The following is a 27,401-nucleotide window of genomic DNA, read 5'->3' as shown; positions in this document are numbered from 1 at the left end:
TGACAAAATTCCTGAGATCAGCAACTAAGGAGAAGGAAAACTTATTTTAGCTCATGGTGCTGGAGGTTTTGGCCCACAGTTGCCAGCTCCATTTCTTTGGGGTTGAGGTGACTATCACCATCGTAGAGTGTGGAGGCTGCTCACCTCATGGTGGTCCAAAAGCCAAGAGTAGTACAGGAAGGGACCAGGGCCAGATACAGCAGACTCACCTCCCAGTGACCTACTTTCTCCCACAGCCCTACCACCTCGCAACAGCCTATTTGACTCAATCGATGGATTAAACCTTTGATTAGGTCATAGCACCTCTTACATAACTGCTCTGAAAACTCATATGCCTAGAGATATGCCTAGAAGTGTGTCTTACTGATCTCCTAGGGTCTCTCAATCTAATCAAGTTCAGAGTTGAAATTCACCATCACTAGGAATGGGAAATGCAACTGAGGAGACTTAGTCCCCCAGGTGGCAGGGGAAGGCGCAACTCCTGAGTCAGAGAGTGTTTGACAGTTGAATCTGCTTGATTCCCTGCTTGAAGCTGGTTTTACAAGTTCATGTCAAGGGTCAGTGAGTAGTCAGTCAGCATTTTCTTCACCCTCAGCCTACAGAACACTGTGGGCAGTGCTGGGAGAGACAGCGTAGGCAGGCGGGGAAGGGTGGATCTTCCAGTCTCTCCTTCCACTACTCCACCCAAACATGTGGCCTCCCTTCCTACCAAGACTTCTGCTGCTGAGTCCCCTAGTTGCTGTACAGAAACATATAGGAAATACACTTCCCAGCTCTATTTTCTAGTCTCAGCTTGGAAAGACCCTCCCTGAACACATATCTACTTGACTTGAGCTTTTGAAGGGCTTTTCTGACCCATAACAAAAAGGCAGAAACCATGGGACAGGATTTTTTTTCACCAGTCCCATCATGAAGCACAGATCCAAGAATGCTGCTGAATAGTAGCCAAGAGTTAGCCATCAGGACTTGTTATATGTAGCCAAAGCCTCAATCAACATCAAGAATAATCAGGGAGGGAATGCTTCAGCTCTGGCTGCAATACTTAAGCCACAAAGACTCATACACTGTGCTTGTAAAAATAAAAAAGATTCCAACTAACAATGTCAGAAAAACAGTATATTGAGAAGAGTCCAATTGAAATGCGCTCAGCTGAAGTTTCTTTTTTTTTTTCCTTCCTTTTTTTGTATGTATGTGCATATGTGTGCATGTGTGTGTTCATGCATGTGGAGGCCAGAGACTGCTGTCAGATGTCTTTAAATTTTATTTATTTTTGTTTTATGTGTATGAGTGTTTTGCCTGCATGTATGTAAGTGCACCTGTGCATGCAATGCCCAAGGAGGTCAGAAGAGAGTGCTGGATCCCCTGGAACTGGAGCTATGGATGGTTGTTAGCTACCATATGGGTGCTGGGAACCAAACCAGGGTCCTCTGCAAGAGCATCCAATGCTCTTAACCACTGAGCCATCTCTCCAGCCCCCATAATCATTTTTTTTTAAACAGTGCCTCTCACTAAACTTGGAGTTCACAGACTCTGCGACACTGATTGTCCAGTGAACCCCTGGATCTTCCAGTCTCTACCTCCCTAGCACTAGGAGTCCAGGAATGTGACATGCCCAGCTTTTATAGGGTGACAGAGATCAAACTCTGGGCTTTATGCTTACACAGCAAGCACTTTACTGACTGAGCCATTGCCCCTTAGCTGAAGTTTTTGTCTATCATTGGCTTAAACTAATAAGGTTTAATTCCTACAGCAACAAGAGGTCTGACAGAAGACAGTTCTTGGATTTGTTTCAATGGCTGAATGATGTAATAACTGAGTATCTGTGATTCTGTAGGCTTTCCCTTATGGTCACAAAATTGATGCCAGAATTGATTTGTCTACCTTCAAGGCAAAAGGAAAGAAAGAGGAAGAGGGAAAGAAGGAGAGAGTGAGAAATAAAGAAAGGAAAGAAAGACAGACAGATGATCATTGCTGATGACTAGATACTATCTTCTCCAGGTAAGGATCACTGGACAAATCACTTCTTCCCTTTTCAACCTACCTTCAAGGCCGAAAGAAAGACAGAGAGGGAGACAAAGAACAGAGAAAGAGAAACAGATACAGAGGAAGAGAAAAAGAAAGAGGAAGAAAGGCCAGGATTGGCCTTGGGTTACAATCCTGTTGTTGGAGAAGGAAGGGTAGACATATTGACTGACTGCTTGACAAATAACATGTCCACTCAGACATGATAGTTCTCAAAAACTACAGCCAAAGTGATGGAGGTGGAGGACACACAAGGAATGGGTGCTGAGTGAGAGTTAAATACATGTCATACAAGGACTTTGGAATACTAATCTTATTCCTAACTGGTAGCTGAATCCCTTGTATTAGTTTGACAAAACACAATACCAAGAGGAATGTGGGAGTGGGTAGAGGGTGCATGTTCATGTGCAAGTATGTATGTGTATAGGGGCCAGAGGTCAAGTTTTGGTGTCATTCCTTAAGCTCTGTCCACCTTGTATTTTTGAGATAAGTCAGCCTCTCACTGGCCTGGAGCTCACTAAGTAGGCTAGGCTGGCTGGCCACCAAGCCCCAGGAACTCTGCTGTCTCTACCTCCCCAGTGCTGGGATTACAAGAACATACCATTGCACCCAGCTTTTTAATAGGGATTCTGGTGATCCAATTCATGTCCTCATGTTTATTCAGCAAGCATTTTATCAAGTGAGCCCAAAAAGCTTTTGAGGAAGACTCCAGAGTGTCTGAGGACCGTGAGCAATTAATTAGCCTCGGGTGATTTTCTGTATAAGACTTCTAGGCAAAGCATCTCCCACAGTTCTTCTTTCTCTGACTCTTGGCATCTGGATTCAAGGAAGAGGTTCTGGGTTTCTCTTTGCTCCTATCTCCCTTCTTCCACTCAGTCTTCCAAAGTCATGTCTGCTTGACCTCCACCTGGGCTGACTGACTGTGAGGACAGTGAGCATGCACAGGAACTGGGCAGAGCAGGTATACAGATAGCTTGAGATTTAGCCTGAGCCTTTGTGAAGGCCAGTGTCAATTTCATTTCTTTTTTGGTCTCACCGGGACTCACAAAATGGCATTAAACAAACCCACTTCCAGTTCTCCTGAAACAAATCACAGCTCAGCTCAGTAGCCTCTGAGCACCCTGCAGGAACTTGCCTATAGGAAGTGAAGTTACTGTGTAGAATTGGTACCTGCTAGTAGATTCCCCCATGACAATGACAGAGATTTTACCTTTTCAAAAATCCCATGGTAGCCTTGTACTATGGCTTCCACATTCCCTGTTCACTTATTGAGTGCTGTAAGAAGAGAGGAATGGGAGCAAAGGGTGGAGGGAAATGGGATTAAAAATGTAAATATGTGATTACTTTTAATGACCTTATTACTCCCAACATCAAATCTGTTTGTATTGACAAATAAATATGCAAATGTTTATATCAACACTCACTTCATTAAAATAGTAAATGGTTGAAGTTAATATTAGTGCAGCATTGAGATCTTGAGTAGTTTTGATTACATAGCAATAAACTACTGATGAGTATCATTATGCACCAATCATACAAAAATGAGCCACCGAAGGCCATATTTCCAAATTTGGGTTGAGCGAGTACATCCACAAAAAGAGAGAGAAAGACATGCACCCAGTGCCAGCTACTTCCTCTTCTTACATCAAAGCATAGTTTGAAGGCACAAAATGGAAAATTGCAATCTTTGGAAATGCAATTGGACATGCAATTATGTAATTAGTGCCCCAGAGGAAGTGTACACAGGTGTTGTAGACAGAGATTCTTCTTACCCCGCCTATACAACCCCACCTACTTTTATCTTGATTTTTTTAGCCAAAGGATGACTTTTTTAGCTTAAAGACAAGATACTTTAAAAAGACAGCATCTTTATGAGTCAGCAGACATGAGTGTTTGTCTATTCTGACGTAAAGAACTGCATCTAATTAATACTCCAGAAGGAGCAGACCCTGTGGACTGAATTCTTTAGTTCTGCTACCTCCTGGGTTCCTTATTTGCTCGGCACACTGTCCCAAACTAATGGTGGTTTAAAAATATGGGACTTGAAAGATGCACGACTCACAGAAGCACCAGTTTATTTACGCTGTGTGTATGTGTTGTACACATGCGTGTGGAGATCAGAAGTCAATGCTGGGTGTTGATAGGTAAAAGTTGGGAGAGAGCGTGCGTGCGGTGGAGAGCATGAGCGGATGGATGGAGGAGGCACCGAGGCACAGATAGAATTCTCAGTGGGATACAGATTTATTTTGCACAGGGCACCTTTCCCTCGGGGAAGGGAAAGATGTCAGGGAAGGGAAGGGAAAGATGTCAGGGAAGGGCAGGGAAGGGAAAGATGTCAGGGAAAGATGTCGGCCCATGGGCTGTGAGCTGGGACTTTATATATGGGGGCTTTAGGGTGTAGAAGGGAAGTGTTTACTTTTTCTCTCTTAAGATAAGAGAAAAACAGCTTCTAAAATCTCTGGTTAACAGGTAGAATCTGCTTATCTTGTCTTTGGAGATCAGAGGAAAGGCAGGCTGCTTCTCAGCAGAGTTTGTTTCCCTTGACTTCAAAGGTCAAGGTGCTTATCAGCTAAGTTCCCTTTTTCAAGCTCCAAAGTCTGTAGGTCCCTGTTGGGGAGGGGGGAAGCTGCTGCTGTTTGGAACCCTAACAGCTGTCTTCCTCAATCACTCTCTGCCTTATCTTTTGAGACAGGGTCTTGCACTGAAACTGCTGCTCGATAATCTAGAGTGTCTGGCCAGCCAAGTCTGGGAGCTACCTTGTCTCTGCCCAGCCCTTAGTGGTACCATTACAGATGGGCACCCTGTCTCTTTTGAGACAGGGTCTTACTGTGTAGCCCTGGCTGGCCAGAAACTCACTATATAGACCAGACTGGCTTCAAACTCATACAAATCTGCCTGCCTCCATGTCTCCAATGATGGGATTAAAGGCATACCCTAATATACCCAACAGTACACTTGGCTTTTTTATGAGGGTGCTCAGGATTGGGTCCTCATTTTTGTAGCAGGCACTTTACCAACTGAGCCATCTCCCCAGCCCCTAAAGCAGTTTATTTTTAAACATTCCTGCTCCAGCTGAGATTTTTTTTTTTTTTTAGACTTAAAAGTTCTTGCTCATGTCCTAAATCCTAAATATCATGTTTTAAATTTCCAGTCCAGCCTGGACAGAGACATCCTTTGTATTGAAGAAGTGCTGAGTTTTTCCTAGAGAAATGAATTGTAGGGAGGACTTTAGTTTATAACATTGAAGATCTTTTCAGGCACTGGTCAAGCAGAAAATAAGTTTCATTACATATTTACTATGAGGAAGGGCTTTCCAGAAGTATCTGAAATGAACCCAACTTGCAAGAGGGTATATATGGGGGACAGGGAATAGACATCTTAGTACAGTAAAATGCTGTATTGGTTGTGGGATGGTGACAATCCACCTGACCAGAAAAAGGGAGAGAGGGGGCTGCTGTGATGAGAAGGCTGCCCAAACAAGATGGGGTTGACCTTGTACTTAGACTTGGGTGTGGAATAAGTGTGATAGACTAGTGATGAGCAGCAAGGAGATGGGACATTTCTGACTGCAACAGGAAGTGGGAACATGAGTGAAAAGGTCCCGCCATAGACTAGTGAGAAGGTGACCAGAGGCCCAAAGTTTTACAGAGAACAGACTTGCTGGGATCTGTCTTAGAATTAATTTATTTCAAGCAGTCACAAACTTAGGACAAAACTGAAAGAGTATTATAAGGATTAAGTTGCTTACATGACATAGGATGACCCAGACACTTGGAGCGTGTTTCCTATAAGGAACAGCGTTTCCTACATAAACATCACACAAGGTGTGGAGACAAATGTTTCAGAATCACACATCGGGTGTTCTTCAATCTGCAGCTCTTTCCTTTGACTTGTGTGACTTGGGCACACTTGAAGATGACAGGCTAGTACATCTGTAGATGTTCCTCAGTTTGGATTTGTGTAATGACTGCTTGGTTAATAATTCAGCTTTGGCAAGGATATCACAAGCGATAGTGTGCCCTGCTCTGGTATTCTCTCTTGTAACTTGCCACTTGGTCCCGGTAAACTTAGCTGAGTTCAGTAGGCATTGCTAAAATTCCTTAGGAGTCATGTAAACAACATCCACCCTCTCCTCCCTTGGTCCCAAGGACAAACTGAGATATGTTTTCAAAAGAATGCACTCTGGGAAGCCAATGAGTTTATTGGGCTTACTTACAGAACCATGGGTGAGGGTTTATTTACAGGAGTGCGAGTGCCCACCCACCCCACCCCACCCCCGCATCAGGGTGCATCAGAAACTCTTCACCGAAACATAGATGATAGCTTCCCCACAGCTGCAGGAAATCCTGAGAGACCTCTCCCCAGTCTTCCCCAGTCTATATGCTCTAGCCCCTCCCCCAGGTCAAGTGCAATTAGGGATGGATGAATTGCTTATGAGGTGAGGTTGAGGTGTGGCTGGACTCGCAAACAAGCCAGGTGTGTCTCCTGGCTCTCCCTGTCCCTCCTTCCATGCAGGGCCAGGAATAGTCAACAAGCCCAGCTGTGATATCTTAGGCAAGCAGGCACAGCTGAGCTCAGGAAGATGGCATCCGTCTGTTGGAGGACAGTCCTATACAACAGTAGTGTAAAGGGGTGTCCATCAGTTTGGCCCTTGTACACTTTCCATGTTGTCTTTCATCATGCAGAGGAAAGGCAGGTGAAGGGTGGCAAAAATGGAGTGTGATTTACCAGCTGTACCTGCATCTTTACTAGGAGGTGGGGACTGTCATTGGTCCAGTGTGGACTTTGGAGACAGAGCATTGCATGGCAGGGGTCTCCATTTGCTTAACTACCAGGAGTTTGTTTTTATGGCAGCAGGTGCAAAGTGAGGACAAGAGCTGAATTGTTCTGGTCCCAAAGGTTCTGACTGAAGGCAGAATGCAGGGATGATACCAACTACTGTAGACACTCCAGGATTGAGCTATGACAGAAAATGATAGCCCAGAGCAACAGCTAAAAAGGCCAAGAACAAGCCTACACCTCAGATATCTAGTCTGAAGGGAGACCTTGGATCCTACACTAAGGTCGAGAGAAACAGAAGCTCTACAGCAAGAAAGAACTGCTCAGGTACATCTGAAAAAAATCCAATCAGTGTTGGCAGATGTGTGCTAGCAACTGTGTCTCATAGGGTTATTCAGCCTGCTGGGCCCTACCCCTAGGGCATCTGACTCAGATCTCCAGAGCCTGGGTGAACAGTTTGCATTTCTAACAAGTTCCTGAGTTTGGTGGCTCTTGCCTCTAATCAGGGCACTCCCAGAGGCTGAGTTAGGAGTCTAACCTGGGCTACATGGTTCCAAGTTTGCCTGCACTATAGAGCAAGACCCTACCCGCAAAATAAAAGGGAGGCAGGGAGGGAAGAAAAGGAATGTTCCCAGCTGATAGACTTGACTGCTGATCTAGGATCTTAGCTTTGTAAGCCAAAGATTGCAAACTGGTGCTCCAATAACCCTATTGTTTTCCACATGAAGGTTTTGGGGGAGGAAGGGTTTGTATTGGTTTGGTTCGGGTTTGGTTCTGTTAGGTTCTGAGACAGGATCTCCCTGTAGTCCCAGCTACCCTGAAACTCACTAATTAGACCAGGCTGAATTACATTTTACAGAGATCTGCCTGCGCCTGTCTCCAGAGTGCCAGGATTAAGGCGTCGGCCACCCACACCCAGCTCATTGTTTTGGAAACGTAAAAAAATCGGGAAATTTGTACACACACAAATCAAGATTGTTGCAGCACACAAGCTGTTTTATTGCAGCTGGAGGAAGTTGGCACTGGGTCCCAAGTGTCAGGGAGGGCTAGCGAAGTTAGAAGGAAATGCAACCCAGAGACTCCCAGGTGCCCTTAAATTTTGTACTGCATGACCCCAAGGCTGTTGATCTAGCCCCTGGCAGTTCCAGCGGAAGTAAACTCCTGGTCTGTGGCTTTTTGAATGATAGTGGCCTCCCAACATTAAAGCCTCTGTTGTGGTCTGAATGTTTGCGCTCCAATTGGGTTAAGTCCAGATCCTAACCTTCATAGTTGTGGTATTGAAGGGTGGGCCTCTAAGAAGAAATCAGGCCTTCTAAGCTCGGCCCTCCTGATAGGCGGTGTCATTATAAAAGTCTTCCCCTCTTTGTGGACTTCACAGGATATCTACTTTGACCCAGAACATGCCTACCAGACTCTGAACCTGATCTGGGATTTCTTGGCCTTCGGATCAGGTCAGCCATGACTTCCTCTATTTACATATGACTGTTGTCTACAGTACGTTGGTCTAGTAGCCTAACGGGACTAAGATTCCCTGCGAGATTTTCTTCCCGTGTTCTCACTGTCTCTTAATGCTGTTTTAGAAAACATTAGTCCATTTATGTAGAAGGATGTTCTATAATGTTGACACCAACAAAATGAAAGTTGCAGTGATTTTGTGGTTGTTTTTCCTCTTCACTGGAATCTCATTTTGACAGTGTATATATTTCAGCTACATGGCACTGAGGCTCTTGGGGAAATTGAGGTCCTGGGTCCCCTCTACTCCCAACTGTGGTCTCGGGGCCAGGCAACTGCTTTGCCTAGGAGCCTGTCACGAACTCAGAGATAGAAGTACAGGGCAATATGATCAAAATTTATACAACAAGATCCCTGTGTGATTTATTTAAGAAATTAAATCTAGAGAATCAGTAGTCTTAAAAGTATTAGATGTAAAACACCTGAGATCACAGAGGACCCTGGATGCATTGATACGGTGATTAAAGGAAACCATAATAAATCCTGGGAATGTGATTTGCAGGTAATTTTCTGACCCTAAGATCTTGCAAAGTATCAAAATATTTCATGTACCCACATAGGACAGCAGAGATTCACTAGTATTCCTGTAGTCATTTGTTGTTGATGTTTTGGGATTTTTGTTGTTTTTGAGCCAGGGTCTCCTTAGGAGTTAGCTGAGGGCAGACAAGGTCTTGTTAGGAGTTTGCTAAAGGTAGACTGGGCAAAGGTCAGAAGGAGATAACATTCCCACTTAACTGTTGGAATGTGTAAAAACAAGGCCTGACAAGGCTATCCGTCAGACTAGAACATCTGCTTTAGTTATCTCTATCTTGGCCAGAGCCACCTGGACCAAAAGATGAAGTGTGGGAAGAGAGGATCAAAGGAGAGAAAGACCTGGGGACCCTATAAAAGAACCAGCCCTGAAGTCACTTGGTGTTCTACCAGCTCTGAAGACCCCACCTTTCCCCACAGGGTGTGTTTAGCTCTTTATTGTCTGCCTCAATATATGCTTGTTTTCAGCCTTTTCTGAGTCTTTATCCCTGGGCATTGAATTCTTTCTTTGCTTCTGGGAAGGACCTGGACTCTAGGACAATGAGCACAAGGCTCCCTCAGCCCCACAGCTATGTAGCCCTGGCTGGCCTGGAACTCCTGCCTCTTCCTCCTGAGTTCTAGGATTAAAGACATGCACCACCACATCCAGCCCTAATAATGATTGTTACAAGATCGATTTCTTCGCCATGCAGGAGATCAAGAGCAAATGTGAAGGTGATCTCCCCAAACGCTTTAATGGTCTGAGTCCAACTACCACACACAGTATCCTATAGTGAGTTATCAAAAATCAGTGAGAATCACCCAGAGACCTGGTATATATCTACAAAAGCCAAGGTCTTCCCATCTCTAAGCCTGGGCTTCTGTGTGCTTTCTTAGCTTCCCAGGTGATACTGACACACATGTACATGAATGAACCATTGCTGTGTAGTTGGGTTTCTCCAGTTTGGTACTGCCAGCCTTTGGGGCTCAGGCATCCTATATTTTGTGAGCCTGCCGTATGCACTGTAGGATGCAGCTTTCTGGGTCTCTACCCAGAAGATTCTTAAAGTAACTAACATCTTAGTTGTGAGAACCAAAAATGTCTCGAGTGTCTGTGGCAGTGGTAGAGGGCACAATTAGACCATAGGCCTTCGGGCTGAACTATCTGTTAGACATGGGGGTCCTAGGGTAAGCTGGAGCTCAGCTGAAATCTGTACTGGAGCCCTGGGGCCTCTGAACCACATGGCTTTGCTCACCGCACCAAACTCCCTGGGTCCAGCCTGAGAATTAGTAGCTGCAATTATGAATCTCCAGCTATAAAAAATTCTAGTCTATTCTGATCTTGACACATTCCAGCTAACCCAGCTAGATGATTCAAATGTTACTTCGTGGTTTGAGTTCAATTTAGAGGCAATATGTAAGGTTCCAACAGACATTTGTCTTGCGTCAGGGCCTGGATCCATTTGTCACACAACCACCAGACCACTAAATATCTCTTTCAAAAATGAACAGTCTGTTCTCAAGCCAATTTTCAACCTGTGTTTGAAACTTTTATTCCACAAAGATGAAAAACATACATTTTCATTTTGTTTCAAATTAGCGCGGTAAACAGCTGGCTCTCCCTTTCAAGAGGAGGGAGGTCTGGCTCCACTTGTGAGCTCTGCTTCTGATGGTTCACCTATCTTTTATTTACCTAGCAGGTTGACAGGGAATTCTCAGGCAGACAATATATCTCCATTAATAGAGCGGCTTGGGAATGTACTGCTGGGGTTTCAAGCAGACTAGAACAATGACACTGCTGACGTTTGTTGTCAGCTCCATCTCTGTCATCGCAGCTGGGACAACATCCTGTAGATCCACAAAACTTTACAAGTGCTTCCTAGCAAGTGCTCATCTGTGTGTTTTGGAAGGTATAGAAGGTATAGAAGATATACCATCTTCACCAGGTACTGACACAAATTAAAAAAGCTGTTAGAGAGGAAAGCTAATGCCCACAGACAAATCTTTCTACCTAAATCAGACCATGATTAAAAGTGAAAATAAGCTGAGCACGGTGGTGCACAGCACTCGGAAGGCAGAGGCAGGCAGATCTCTGTGAGTTCCAGACTAGCTTGGTCTACATAATGAGACTGTGTCAAAAAAGAAAAAAAATGTAAAAATGAATTTATATAGATTTCTGAGTGTGTCTGGGATTTGTGAGTTCAACCTATCTTTTGTGTTGAACTCAAGGGTGTCTAAGAAGTGTGTTCCCTAAAATGTCAGTATCTTTGTTTTCATGGTAGAGGTGGCTAACAGTGAGCAGTAGGAATATCACATAGGGATAAAAGGGCTTCATGTCAATTAGTGAAAACGACTCTCTGCTTTGATAAAATATTAAAAGAAAAATAGCTAAAAACAAGCTAGAAATTCATGTATTGAGAATTCCTTTGTCTTTTCCATAGCTTTTTACCTAGCATTCCAAAGACTCCCAGAATGAATTGAAGGAATATTTTCTAGCAGTGTTTGCAGAGGCAATGAGACCCAACTTTGTAAGAGAAGAGGAAAGACACCCACCCCTCAATCTATCAGGGGCATCTCCAATTATTCATGGCCCCAATGCTGTCTGGGAAACATTGAAAAATAATTGATCATGTAAGGGGCATGATGGGAGGTAACAACACAATTTATAGCAGAGAGATAAAACCCAGAAGGAAGAATACTCCCCTTATAATGCAATTAATAAAAAAAAAAAAGTAATCCTAAGGTTTGGTTCTAATTAGAATGTTCACTTAGAATCAAGATAAAAGGACCAGAGTTGTTTACTGGGGTTGGAACTTCATGCTGGAACTAGAAAAGGTTACATGCCTTTTCCAAGTAGGATGTTAAAATCTTTATTGTTCAGAAAGTGCCACTTTAACATTGAAGTCAGTTATCTCCCCCTATCTGTAAAACCATCTAACAAGAAGAAATGTGTACATCACTTAATTTTATATTGTGTATGATAGTGTATTAAATATCTAGTATAGCTCCATATGTAGTGACTCCCCCCACCAACGCACACAAAGTAGATTCAAGTCCTTGTTTTTGGTAACTGTGAATAAGATCTTACTGAGGAAAGATGTCATCTACCTTAAGTGAAGTCTTACTAAATGGGCCTTGATTCCAATGATTGGCATGCTTATAAGGAAAGAAAGCGTGTTCATGATGCCACAGAGAAACCCCTGGGAAGGTGGAAGGAAGGAAAGAAGCTATCTGCAGAAACCAAAGAAGGTCCAGATCCAGGTCCAGGTCCAGGTCCAGGTCCAGGCGGGTTTTCCCTGGGGAACCAGATCCTCCCTGCTGACAACTTGGTGTCACACTTCTGAATGTGGAGAGAGCACACACTTTGCTGTTTTTAGCCACCCTGTTTGTGGTGCATTGTTATGGATTTAGGAAACTAATATCACACATTATTTTTTCTTGTCCATGTTGTTTATTCAAAACAAATCTTTAAAGTTTATTTTGTCAGAAAAAAACAAGTGTTTTTTTTAATTTTTTTTTTTGTTTTTTGGTCTTTTTGAGACAGGGTCTCCCTGTATCCCAGCTGTCCTGGAACTCACTATGTAGACCAGGCTGGCCTTGAACTCACAGAGATCTGCCTGCCTCTGCTGGGATTAAAGGTGTGTGCCACCACGCCCGGCTTTCTTTTATTATTTTATGTGTATGTGTGTATTGCCTGCATGTAGGTAAGTACACCTGGGTTGCACAATGCTGGTGGAGGACAGAAGAGGTTTTCAGATCCCCTGGAACTGGAGTTATAGACAGTTGTTAGCTGCCATGTGGGTGCCGGGATTCGAACCTGAGTCTTCTGCAAGAACAGCCAGTGTTAACCGCTGAGCCATCTCTCCAGCCCCCTGAAAAAACTAAATTTTTTAACCAAAGTTAAAAACATTTTAAATACATGATATTGAAGACAAAAGTAGATATTTGGGATGTTGTGGTGGACCTGGGTTCAATTCCCAGCATCCACATGGTGGCTGGTGACCATCTGTTAACTCCAGATCCAAGGTATTCGATGCCCTATCTGACCTCTGTGGGCATTGCACAAGACGGGTACACTTACATACATGCAGCACTCAAACACATAAAGTAAAAATAATAAAAATTTTTTAATAAAAATAAAAAGTAGATAATTTAATTCAATCTTAATGTACATAAGATGCTTTCTTGAATTAAAAAGCAAATAATACATTTTTCCTTTTAAACTTCTCTAAATGCTAGTCTTTTTTGGTCTATGGTAGTATAGCTCAGTAGTACAGCACTTAGCTAGGGTATTTGAGACTGCGGCTTCTATCCCTAGCATGAGGGGGGCTGCTATATGGAAATATGGACACATAGACATAATTTTTATTTTTAAAATAGTCAACAAAGGGGCTGGAGAGATGGCTCAGCGGTTAAGAACACTGGCTGTTCTTGCAGAAGCCCTGGGTTCTAATCCCAGCAACCACATGGCAGCTAACTGTCCATAACTCCAGTTCCAGGGGATCCGACAGCCTCTTGCATGACACGGGTGCACTTACCTACATGCAGGCAATACACTCATACACATAAAAATAATAAAATATATTTTTTTAAAAATCCAAGAAAACGGTGATAAGATGATGCTCACTTGTGATCCTAGCACTTGGGAGGCTAAGACAGGGGGATCATGAATTTAAAGTTAGTCTGTGTTACATAGATTCTACCTCAAAAAAGCAAACAACAGCAATGACAAAAAAAAAAATGCTTAACAAAAACCTAGAAGAGTTGTAATTAGTTGACATTACCACATGACTCGTTGTGTGATCTGAACCTACTCTCATTAAAGATCTCAGGAACAGACACTGAGATGACAAGTATTTGTAATAACTCATGTTATTAGCATACTGTGAGTGATATATAATGTTAAGGGTGATAGATAATGCTGAGGTGATAGGTAATGTTGGGGTAGCGGGCAATGGGGGGTTGATAAGCAATACCAAGTTTGATGGGGGGCTCCAACACATAACATGAGTTTATAGATTTGTAGAAACAACTAGGTATTGAGGAAGAACAAAGAAAATATTCACAGGAAATTCTGAATAATTATTCCTGTGTATGATGTTAACAGGAGTCCCACCAGGATGTCTAAGTACCTTCTGTATCCTCAGAGACAGAAAGTCAGAAACCTGTAGAAAAGCATCTACTGGGTATGTTAAATATGAATGTTTTAAAGTGGCTTATGTGAAACTTTAATTATGTGGACATTTTACATAGATGCAGCACACATTAGCCTTCCGTCTTTATTGTAACAAATGTTATGTTAGCTGCCAAAACATAACATTTAATTTTGGAAACAATTTTTTAATTAATTTGTTCTTATTTAGAAAATTCTTATGCATGTAAATGGGTTTGTCTGTGATCTGTGTTGATATTTAAGGTGCTTACATAACCATATGGAAAATGAGATGAAAATTCCTGTTTACATTTCTTGAACATCTTACATATTTTTTAAAGTTCAAATTTTTTAATGTTAAAAGTGTTCTTGTTTATAACGCACATAAATATGTTTCTCAGAAAAGTAACTTTAATAAATGTCTGTTTGCTTGAATTAACAGGCAATCCTTTGAATTCAGCCTCTCAGACAGTACTGGAAGCTTGTGCTTCACACTGCTTGAGGAGAGTCCTTAAGTCATCTTTTTTGAGGCTCCCTGATGGATAGTCCCCAGTTCATGGGTGTCAAATCTGGTTATCTTTGCAGAGCTCTGATCCAACATCTGAATTTTTCCTTTACACATTTTTAGCCATCATCTCAAGGTTTCTTACTAATCATTTCACAAATTTAGTTGGTATTTTTTTTTCCAGCCATCTTCAACAGTTTAAATTTTGCTTTTAAATTTGGGTGCCTTTAGGCAAAGTGTATATCACAGGCTGTCCTCAGTCTGCTACCTTCTGCCCTTTTTGTTCATTTAAAATTTTCTGTCTGGCCCCTCAGGCATCTGAGTTTTTACTTTGGCTACAAACTATTTTCTAATTAACAGAGAGTGGCAAAAGTTGCCAGTTTCATCAACTGTAGCAATATTAGATCTTGCTACTTAGGGTTTCAAATAGTTATGAAAATTTAACTATGTGGATTAATTTTCTTTGAGTCAAAGTCTCACCAGAGAAGCCCCAGGCTCTCCCAGGAGTGGTCCAGCTGCCTCAGAACTGGGTGGGGAACACAGTGAGCTGGTGGGGGACGCCTTGTTCCCTTGTGTTTGATACCATCAGAGGAAGCAGCTGAACTTGCTGAGTATCACCTGTCTCAGATGGAGCCAGTGGTACCAGGAGCCACGGCTGCCGGGATGGTATTTAGTAGATGACAGTGTCTGGTCTAGCGTGGGACATAACCTGCTTCCGTCATCCTGAGAACATTGCAAGAGAAAGCAGAGCATAGGATTTAACACTGAAAATTAGAAGTTGATCCTACTCCTTAGACTAAAATTGAGATTGACAAAATTGAGGTTTATCTACATAAACCCTTAAACAAAGATATGGTTCTGAATCATAATTAGGGAACTGGGTGAGAGAAATGAAGCTGAGGATTTTGTCCTGTTTAATTTCTTAAAGGAAACTCTTGGAAAGAAAGGGAAGATAGACAGGAACAGCACTCTCCAGGGCTGTTTTGGGCTGGTTGCTGACAAATACCATTCTGGCCACACATTTGCCTGAGAAAGATGGTTTTTGTGTGCGTTAGAACTTCTGAGACCACTTAGTACTTCATTGTGGGTTCCAAGGGTTGGAACCACCTAATTGTGTGCTAGGACACTTTAGGCTTCCTAATATGTCATAGTAGTATTGGAGTCATATAAAACCCTGACCTCAGATACTCTCTCAATCATTTGCTTCAATAGGCTCCGTGTGGAGTTGGTTAGTTGGAAGACCATAGATGACTTTCAATGGATCTGCTTGCAACCTGCTTGCATTAAGAATCTTTGTTGTAGCCTGACCTGGTGGCACACGGCTTTAATCCCAGCACTTGGGAGGCAGAGACCGGTGGATCTCTCTGAGACTGAGGACAGCCTGGTCTACACAGCAAGTTGCAGGCCAGCTGGGCCTCCACTGAAATCCTGTCTCAAAAACCAAACAAACAAGAATCTTTGTGGGACAGCATTGCCCAGTGGACTGAAAGTCTAAAATGATTAATTGCTACCCATAAGCTTGGGGCCCATTTCAATAACAAGAAACAATTCCAAGGGCCTCAGAATTTTTTATAGCTTTTTTTTTTTTAATTCAAAGATTTAAAAAAGACTTTTAATTATGTGTATGCATGTATGTCTGGGGGCGGGGAGCAGGAAATGTGCAGACGCTCTGAGTGTGGTTGCCCAGGGAGGTTAGAAGAAGGCACTGGATTCTCTGGAGCTGGACTTACAGGTGGTTTTGAGTCACCTGACATGGGTGCTGGGAACCAAACTCAGGTCCTCTCCAAGAGCAATATAGAGTCTTAACTGATAAGTCATTCTCCAGTCCCCAGATTATTTTTATATGGTGGCCAGAGCAAAAGCCTCAGCCCCCTAAACTTAATAAGCATGCAGAAACTGAAATTTAAAATACACTACATACCGTTTTTTCGAAAAAAGCAACATACTTATGTATGCACTTAATAAAGCATCTACAGGGTTTGTGTGCTTTAGATAACAAAACGCTATTGACCTAAAAAAGTGAAGACTTGCAATGTTCATGGATTGGAAGCCCCAGCTTAGAAGCAATGAAGCTTTCCCTAGACTGATCAAAAGACATGATGCAATTTGAATCCCAAGAGCAGCAAGATTGTTCAAAGATGTAGATGAATTTATTCTATAGTTTATATGGATAGGCATGAGTTCTTAAGTAGCTGAAACAATCCTGACAAAGAAGAATAACATGACAGGAATGACTTGATATGATATTTTGCTATGTAGTTATAGTAATTGGTAGAGTGCAGTACTGGTGAATGGATTAGAACACCAGGAATGAGGGCAGAAACAGACCCATACAAACATGTACAAGTGGGTTTTAACAAAGGCACCAAACCACTTCAGTAGAGGAAGACTAGGCTTCTGATTAGGTGTAATTAAAACAATTGGACATTCCTAGAAAAGATATGTGAATGCAAACCTCACTGTTTATAAAGAAAAAATAATTGAAAATAATCATATATTTAACTAAAATGTAAACTGTAAAACTTTTAGAAAAACACAAATGACACTCTTAAGGATCTAGGGCCTAAGCAAAGAGTCCTAAACAAAGCATAATCAATACAAAGTAAAAAAAAAATCAATAAATAATGCTTCAAAGATAGAGTGCTTACTCTTTGAAAGCAAGAATATGGAAACAAACGAGAAAACCAAGAGAAAATATTTTCGAAATTTTTTATTTTGTGTGTATGAGTGATGCCTGTGTGTATGTAAGTGCACCTGTGTGTGCGATATTACAGAGCTCAGAAGAGGACATCATATCCCTTGGAACTGGAGTTACAGATGGTTGTTAGCTGCCATGTGGGTGCTGGGAACCAAACCCAGGTCCTCTGCAAGAGCAACTACTCTTAACCTCTGAGTCATCTTCCCAGACCCAAGAGAAAACATTTGTAAACTGTATAGCCAGTACAAGGTTACTTAACACATATAAAGACCTCTAAAAATTCAATAAAAGTTAGACAGTAAAGTGAAGTGATGGGCAAAGGGTATATAAGTAGGTATTTTATAGCCAAAGATTAGTGGAGTTAAGCAAATAGAAAGATGTTAAATTTAATTAACATCATAGAAATGTGAGTTGGGTCATAATGAGATTTCCCTGCATACCTATTAGGATGGCTTAAAAAAGAAAAATGGGGCCTGGAGAGGTGGTTCAGTAGTTAAGAACATGTACTGCTCTTGCAGAGTACTTGAGTTTGGTTCCCAGCACCCACACTGGGCAGCTCACAACCACATGTAACTTTAGCTCTAAGAGATTCAGTACTCTCTTCTGGCCACTATGGGTACTGCATTCAGGTGCACAGATACACATAATTAAAAATAAAGAAAAATCTAAAAGTAATTAGAACAACCTAAATTTGTTGAAAAAAAATAATAATAAGGGAAAAAACTTTTAAAAGAAAAAAATAGTGACACTACCAAATATTGCTGAGGCTGTGAAGAAACTGGGTTACTCAGTACTAGTGTGCCTATAAATCACTATAGGGAATACCCCCCTTCAGTTTCCTTATTTATTTATTTATTTATTATTTATTTATTTATTTATTTATTTATTTTGAGATAAGGTCTTGCTATGTATCCCTGGCTGACCTGGAACTCACCATGTAGATGAGACTGACCTCACTTTCGGAGACCCACCTGCCTCTGCTGGGATCACAGGTGTACACCACCACACCCAACTACTTCTTATGTAAAAATAATATATGCACTGTTTATAAGTGCTTAGAAACAACAACATTGCGCAGAAATATGCAAACAATGAAAACCATAATTTGAAATTCAGATTTCAGTAAGGTAATAGATGCTTCTGGAATCACTGCCTGTTTGAGGACGTATTTTGCATTGAAAATATGTTACATCCTGAGAACATTCAAAGGACTACATGAAGTAGATGTATATATGAACTCCTTAGGATGCTTTTTTATTACCCCTTCTAAATGTTATAGTATACTTACACTTGTATTATACAAAATAGGCTAGGGTCCATATGTGAAGGAGAACGTGTTTTTTTCCCTTTCTGAGATTGGGTGATCTCGCTTAATATGCATTCTAGGTCCATCCGTTTTCTGTAAATTTTGTGATTTCACTTTTCTTTAGAGATGAGTGATATTTCATTTTCATTTTTTATATGTACCAGATTTTTTCTTCTTTCTTTCTTTTTTTTTTTTGTCTTGCTATATAGTCAGAGTGGCCTCAATCTCACAGTGCTTCCTCTGCCTCTGCCTCCCAAGTGCTGTGATTAAAAGCATGCTGGCCCAGATTTTCATTATCCATTCATCTGGTAATGGACAACTAGGTTGATTCTATTTTCTTGCCCTAGTGAACAGAGTAGCAATAAACATTAAGGTACTGGGATTACAGACAGGTGATACCATGCCTGGTGTTATGTGAATTCCAGGGGTTCAAACTCAGGTCCTCACCCTTGGGTATCAAGTGCTTTATCCACTGTGCCATCTCCCCAGCCCCATTTAGTCATGACTTCAAGCCAGCATTGTGCTAAGCATATAGTTCATCTCAAGTATTCCCACCTTTCAATCAGGAAACATTTTGATTTTAATTTCATGGATGAGAATTTAACACAGGACCACACATTCAAGAAAGAGCTTGTCTGAAATGAAAATTAGTAAAGTCACCACCAAGCAAAGCACTGATGGCCGTGGTGTGCCCTGTGTAGGTTTCTAAGGCTGGTATGCTTGTCTGCAGGCTTCTAATGGTGCTGTCTACAGGCTTCTAAGCCTACTGTGCTGTATAAACTTTTAAGGGAGGTGCTCAACCATCTGGTTCTTCAAAGGTATGCTTTACTCTGGAGTAACTTCTTTTAAGTGACTATAACACACACACACACACACACACACACACACACACACACACGATATTCGGGTGCTATAGAGGTGGCTCAGAGGTCAAATGCATATACTGCTCTTGCAGAGGACATGAATTTGTTTCCCAACACCTAGGTAGGGTGGCTCACAACTGCCTGTAACTCCAGATTCAGGGGATCTGATGCCCTCTTCTGGGCTCTGCAGGCACCTGCTCTCACATGCATATACCACCACCCCTCACACAAAAATAATTAGAATAAATCTTTAAAATATATATTGTATTTTTATTAATATTTGAGAATTTAATATATGCATACAATGTCTTTTGATCAGATAACAATAACATTTTAATAAAATTTACAAGGTGCTGAGGGTTCTCACTCTTTGGCCGTGGATACAAGTTGGTCTCCTTCCAACACACTGCCAAAAGTTGTTTTGAAATCATCAAGCTGTGGAGTGTTGACACTGACTTTATTCCTCTTGTTTGGATTTGTATTCCTCCACAGAAAACTCAACTTGTAGATCTCACCTACTGGTATTTACACAGGTTGGATCAAACATCATGGAAAAACATATTTCTTAGCATTCATTGGTTCCAATTCAGCAATTTAGTTAAGCAAATATTTACTGAATGCATGTTTTCCATAAAGTACAAAGCATTTGGGAATATTGCCATCCCTGGACCTTACACTATAGAAGTCAGGAGAGACAAACAATAGGCAAACAAATATATGTCAGGAAGTAACTTAACAGAGTTGGAGGTGAGAGATGGACTTCTTAATGTTGCTTTCTATACGGAGGTCAGGAAAGCCTGCCCTGATAAAGTCCTCTTGGAACAAGGACCAAAAGGAAGTAAGAGACAAGCTGTAAAGGTTTCTGGGAGTGCAAAGTACAAGTCCAAGGCCAAACAGGAAAATGTTTTGTTAGGGAAACTGCAAGGGACATGTGTAAGCTGAGTTGAGTTACCAAGTAAGAAGGGAGCAGATGAACTGTGAAAAGAGGTGGAGGTGAGTGGTACAGATAAGGCCTCTGGGGTGCTTGTTGTGTGAGAATGGTTCAGCAACTGGAGGGTATTGAGTACAAGGACTTAATTTGCCCTCTCTTTTGCACAAATCACTCTGGCTATTGGATTAGGCAAATACCATTGAAGATGATGGTCAAATCCAGAAATGCAGTTAGGTGGTTATTGCAGTAACCCTGACAAGCAGTAGTGGTGGTCATGGAGCTTGAAGATGTGACTCCTAAATGTGCTTCAAAGTGACTTGATAGGATTTACCATATAGAATGTGAAAATCAGGAAGACACTAAGGAAAGTTCAAGGATTTGGGGGCCTAATCATCATTCTGAGGTTTTAATTAATACAGTCAACAAATACTTTTGTGAATTTTTTAGTTATTTATGAGTAATGATAGTGGAGACCTGAGAGCAAATAAGAAATATGACAAATGAAGCTGAAGGAGAATGTTCTGGTCTTGTCCAAACATTTGTGTAAATACACAGATGGAAGCCTGTGTCCTCCAGGACAGGGAAGGTTCAGCATGACATGCAAAGGCCACCTAGGTTTGCCACGCATCGCCAAACAGCCCTCCAACAGGCAGACACCTGTTAGCGTCAGGTCTATGGTCCAGCTACCTACTACCCAAACTGACCCATTTGACCTTGGTTTTCAAGGCTGCCTTTGTTAACTAGTCTTTTTTATTATTATTAAAGAATCTTCTACTCATCCCTAAAGGTTAGCTCAGAGAGTACTATGCAAGTTGCCAAGGGAGAAAAATCAATCAATGGTCCTACCCAGTTATAAAGCCTAATAAACAACAATGACAGACTCGGCATACTATTGCTATTGGTGCAGTAGTGGCACTTATATCCTGGGAGGAAATCAACAGCTATATAATTGGATTTAAAGCCTTCTCAATGAGAGGGAACTCAGGTATGGTACTGTAAACATAGACAAATACACATGGCTGGAGACGTCATATATCCTGGAGAAAAACCTACTTTTGCCGCATTCCTAGAACAACACAAATTTCTTACTGTATTCTAAATATACATCCTTATATTTACAGACAAGTATACTTCTCACCACCCTTCAAAGAAGCTTCTTTTTGCAATAGAGACCATTACAGAGTTCCACACTGGTCAGACAGAGAATAAATATCTGTGGGATGCTTAGCCCTGACAAATCTTCAATGCAACCTCTATACATAAGATGAATGCATCTCTCAACTCTCACCAGAGACATTTCCTTATGTAGTAGATGGTGATTAGCACAGAAACCCACAACTGGCCAATGTATAGAGAATAAGAGCCTACAGTGTGCTTATTCCTGAATTGGACACCTGTTTTAAACTTTTGCCTCCCAAGGCTCAGAGATCATTAAAGAAGAGGTATAAAGATTTAAGAGCCAGAGGTGGTGGATGACCACAAGGAAAGAGTTTTCCAGACAGCAGTTCAGTTACTCATGAACTCACAGCAATGATGACAGCATGTGTAAGTCCCATGCAAGCTCAAACCAGACAAAATCCCAGCATAGACATGAGGAAGTAGGTAAGAAATCCCAACCCAACCAAAGGAACTTTTGGCAGTTGAAGACTGCTTGGAGAGGGAAAGACAATCTTTTACAAGGATAGAACTCTTGGTAGGATAACCAGGCTCCAGTGGGTGGACTCACAGTGAAGGACATTTGGGGACACAAACCAGATTCTAGTGGCCACATATATATATAATAGAGTACATTAAATTGGGCAGGGGGCAATAAAGGGAGGTGTGGATAGGAGGGGGGTTCTAAATACCATCAAATTATATTGAATGAAAATCACAAAAATTCAGTAATTTTTTTTAAAAAAGAATCTTCTGCTAAGACCAAGATAATCTTCAGATATTTATGTTCAAGTTACAGATGCTCCTTAATGATGACACCTTGGAAATTAAATGACTAATATATTCACCAAGCCAGTAAGTGTTTATTGAGAACCTACTGTATGCCAGACATATTATTCAACACTGATGATAAAGCAATGACCAGGTTAAAAAAAAATCTATTCATTAATATGAAGAGACATATTAGAGGAATAAGCAAAATATAAAATATGTTGAATAATAAAGGCTGAAGAGAAAAAATTTGACAATATAGGGAACAGGATGAGGGTGAGAATTATAATTTCAGATAAATTACATCTTGAACAGTCAGGATATCCTAAACTAGTGTTCTACTTTAAAAATTGTAAATGTGGTATAAATATGGAGGATCTTCCTCACTTGAAGTTGAACCATTTCCCTTTAGAGAAGGTTAACAGTAAATGTTAATTCTTGACTCTCCAGATCTCTGCCTTAAATAGGAACTGTCTTTTTATATTAAAACACAAGGACAGTAGCCTTTGGAAAAGACGTGCTCTCTAATTAAAATGGAGAGATTAGCTGCCCTTGGAATATTTGCAAAGCCTAGGAAGGTAATTTAATGAAGTGTATACAATTTTATCTGGCTTTAATTTTTAATGAGATAATTTATAATATATGCTTATTTCTCATATACCTGCATTGGCCAAATGGTGAATCTGTTTATAAACAATGGTTTAAGACCCCTGGGTGGAACATGATTTTAGGCCCATTGATAACACTAGTTACATTTGTATGCCTGCTTTTCCATGGTTTTTAGATTGAGTAGGGTTGGATACCTAATTTGAGACTCTATAGGTAGTAAAATTCTGAAAAATCAAAGCTGCATTGAGAAATACACCTCAAAATGATAGTCATTTTCATTTGGTACATCAAACCCAGGAGCTTAAGGATTCCCTTGGTACCCACAGCAGCTGACTGTTTTTCAATAAATGATACTGTTTTATGCCATGATAAAACACCATTTGAGATAGACTATGCCACAAAAGTTATACTATGTTAATTAGTCTTTAAGTTATCTTTTTCCAAGCACTCACCAAGACTGAGTTTTACAGTCAACTTGAAGGCAGGCATGGCTAGACATCTTGCTTTTACCAGTGAAGTGGAAATGAAAATGGTATCATGAGTACTAAGGGTTTTTCCATTTTATTTTATTGACACATTAATTATACAACTCCATATACCCATACAGCAGTCACTGATCAAATCCAACCTCCCTTTACCCATACCCTTTCTATTAATAACCTCTAACAATCACTATTACAATTTCAAGTAGGCTTAGTCTAGCTTCTACATGTGAGAGAGAACTTGTGGTGCTTGTTTCCTGTCTAGCTTATTTCGCCTAAGATAATGTCCTCCAGTTGTGTTTTGCTGAAAATCACAGGATTTTGTTCTTTGTGAATGTACATAGATCACATTTTCTTTATTGATTCATCTGCAAATAGGCATTCAGATCAGTTCCACGTCTTATATACTGCAGATAGTGCAGCAATAAACGTGGGCATCCAGGTAACTTTTGGAGTGTTGTTTTTCCTTTGGCTATCTCCCCAGTTGGATGGCTGGGTTATGTGGCATATCTATGTTGAGTTTTGTTAAGGTGCCTCTGCACTATTTCCCATCATTGCCTGTACTAATAATACATCACCATTAAACATGTATGAGGATTTGTTCTTCTCCACATCCTCACCAGCATGCTTGCTTGCTTGCCAATATCCATTCTAAATGAAGTGATGTTGCATCAACATTTTCTGGGGAGATGTGAATGAATAATCTCGATTCACCCTCCATAGGGCATCCATGACAGAGCAAAGAAATTATTCCATCCAAGTCCAGCTTATGAACCAGTGAGTTTATTGGGCTTATTTACAGCAGCATGGGTGAGGAGTTACAGGAGGATGCATGAGCCAAATCAGCTGCATCACCGAAAAGTCCCATCCCAGCAAGAGTGACTACGTCCTGAAAGCTGCATAGATGAAGTCCTTCCTTCAGTTGATCTACCTCTTACATGATCTAGCCTTTAATACCTCCCAAGACCACGTGCAGCTGAGTAGAAAGACACAGCTAGGAGGGGCTCTTAGAGGTCAGGAGTGGCCAGAATCTCAGTTGGGAGCCTAATGACCCTTCCCACCCCTCCTCCTATGAGGGAACAGCTACTGAGTCCATCCTGTGAATATTTCTTGTAAGTAGTCTCAGAGACGACTGCTCTGATTACGATAGTAGCCACGCTGCTGAGGACAGGGTTCCACAGCAAGATGGTATCTTACTGTAGTTTCAATCTCCATTTTCCTGATGAGTGACACTGAGTGGGTTTTTTCATTTATTTTCTGGCCATTTACATTTCTCCTTTAGAGTCATGTCAACTCAGATCAGTTGCTGCTTGTTAACTACTTGTTTTTTGAGTCATTTGTTCACATCCTTCTGTTTTCTGGATATTAATTCCTTGTCTGATAAAGAGTTGCACTTATTTTATCTACCTCTGGAGGCTGGCTCTTCATTCTGTATGTAGTTTTCCTTGCCTTGCAGAAGGCCTTTTTATTTCCATGGTAACTCATTTGTCAACTTTCCCTTTCAGTTCCCGTGCTTTGGGACAGGATCCTATCCAGATAGCACTACCTATAGCAATGCCTTTAAGTAGTTCTCCTAAGTTTTACCAATCTAAATCTTGAATTTGTGTTTTGAGTCCATTTTGAGTTGGTTTTTGTACAGAATAAGAGATGGGGCTCATGATTCCAGTCTTCTGCATCTGGATACTCAGTTTTCCCTGCATCGTTTACCAAAGAGACTTTTTCTCATTATTTTCTTTGTTGGGGTCACCTTTATCAAGAATCATTTGACTCTCTAAGAAAGGATTTATTAAGGAAACCTCTGTCCTGTTCCATCAGTAGTCTTTTTTTATGCTGATACCATGTTTTTTGGGTTAATGTGGTTCCATAGTAGGTCTTAGAAATCAGGTGTTTTGATCCCTCCAGCTCTGTTGGCTTTGTACAAGATTTCTTTGGCTAATTGGAGGGGTTTGAATCAATAATAACATCCATATGGATTTTAGTGTTTTTTCCCCACTGTATGAATGCCATTGGTATTTTAATAGGGATGTCATTGAATCTGTGAATTGCTTTAGCTAGTATGGGTGATTTAACAATATTCATTCTTCCAATCCATAAACATAGGAGGTCTTTCCATATGGTAATATTTTCTTTAATTTCTTTCCTCAGCCTTTTGTCATTTTCATTTTAGAAATCTTTTATGTGTTTTTACATTGCTGCTTTACTAAATTTGTTTATCAATTCTAATAGTCTTTTGACGGCTCCTTTAGGAAATTTTATATATATATATCTCAACCAGGAAAAAAGTTATATTTATGTATGTATAAAATCATAGCTAATCTTATAACTATATATACAAAAATAGCATCCATAAGCAAGGATATATCTTATATTTCCTTTTCTTGTGTAATCACTCTGGCAAAAACTTACAGTACTAGGGGTTGGAGAGATGTCTCAGTGGTTAAAAGCACTTGCTACATTCACAGAGAAACCAAGTTCAGTACCCAGTATCCACATGATTCTGGTTCCAGGGTATCCGACTCCCTCTTCTGACTATCTCTGGGCATCATGTGCATGTGATGTACATATAGGCAAAACATTCATACACATAAAATAAAAGTAAATCTTTAACAGAAAAAACTTTGTAGTACTATATGAATAACAACAGACACCCTACCTTCCCCATTCAGGATGCTGTGAGTTATGAGTTTGTTGCTTATTAGCTTTATTATATTGAGGCATGATCCTTTATAACAAATTTCTTCCAAGTCATTATAATAAAGAAACTTCGACTTTTTATCAAATGTGGTTTTCTGCATCTGATGAGATGACCATATGAATTTTGTCCTTTCTGATGATGTGATGTATTCTATGTGCTGAGAGGAATATGTAGAGCCATCCTTGTGTTCCTGGGATGAATCCAGCTAATCATAGTCAATTTATTGACATACTATTAAATAAAAGTGTTAATATGTTGAGAATTTTGCATTTATGTGCATGAAAGATATTGGTCTATTGTTTTCTTTTTTTGTATCCTTTGGAACAAGATAATACTGGCCTTACAAACATCTGTAACCACAGATCCAAGAGTTGGGGGCAGGGGTCAAGACAGGAGGATCACTGGAGCCCCAGGTTCAGGGAGAGCCCCTGCCTGAGAGGAATAAGTGGAGTGTGATGGAGGAAGACACCTGATGCCTTCTGGCTTTGGAACACATCTATAGGCATGCATACCTGGACACAGGTGCACATCCATTCACACACAGTGGGAGATGTCTTTTTTTTTTTAATGTTGTGTTAAAGCCTACCTATCACTGTGTTAGAGTCTATCTCTACTATTAAGTTCCAGTAGTGTTTATTTAGGAAATAAATAAGCAGATGTTCTAACACTAAGGACATACTGATGTTTTTACAATCATCATTTTTCTTTCAGACTTTGTGAACCTTTGCTCTTTCTTCTAGTCAATGTATTTTTGGGTGTTTTTTCCAGCCAGTCTGTATCTTTTACTTAGAGAATTAGTCTATTTGTGTTCAAGGTGGTTGCTGAGAGACGGTAGTGCTCTCCTGTCACTTTCCATCTTGTTTTGCTCTTCTAGTTGTTTTGTCTATTCTTCATTATTTTCTTCCTGTCTTGTTAATTGTTGTGATTTGATGGTTTGCTAATGTTTGACTCTTTTTTGTCTTTTTTGTACATTTGCTCTTTTCGAGTTTATAATTTTATGTGCTTTTTTTTGAGACAGGGTCCCCTTGTAGCACCAGCTAGCCTGTAACTTGCTATGTAGATCAGACTGACCTTGATCTCACAGAGATCTGCCTGCCTCTGCCTCCTGTGTGCTGGAATTAAAAGTATGTGCCACCCACTATGCTTGGCTAATTTCACATATTTTGATGTGGCAGCTCTTTTACTTCTGGAGGTAGGTGGATCTTTTGTAATTCTGGTCTAGTAGTCATGACTCACCGTTTTTGCTCATTTTGGAAGGTCTTTAATTATTCTTCACTTCTGAAGAACGACCTTAATGGTTGTACAGTTCTTGGTTGGTGGTTTCTTTCTTTCAGAACTTGGAATATGTTCTTCTTCTCTCCTGGCCTGTAAGGCCTCTGCTATTACTCTAATACCGATGGACCCTTCAATG

At 40.8% G+C, this 27,401-nt stretch overlaps 1 long non-coding RNA gene across 4 annotated transcripts in view; it reads left to right on the top strand.

Annotated features, from left to right (window-relative positions):
* The first annotated feature begins 8,147 nt into the window (after positions 1-8,147).
* The window catches only part of LOC115069470, a 109,098-nt gene continuing 89,844 nt past the window's right edge, over positions 8,148-27,401 (top strand). For all 4 annotated transcript variants that reach the window (XR_003848736.1, XR_003848737.1, XR_003848738.1 and 1 more), the window contains exon 1: positions 8,148-8,252. This is a non-coding gene — a long non-coding RNA (uncharacterized LOC115069470). The remainder of the gene's footprint in view (positions 8,253-27,401) is intronic.

Source organism: Nannospalax galili, unplaced genomic scaffold (genome assembly GCF_000622305.1).
Source record: "Nannospalax galili isolate Female #2095 unplaced genomic scaffold, S.galili_v1.0 scaffold1013, whole genome shotgun sequence".
NCBI lineage: Eukaryota > Metazoa > Chordata > Mammalia > Rodentia > Spalacidae > Nannospalax > Nannospalax galili.
This window is presented reverse-complemented; position numbering and strand designations above follow the sequence as displayed.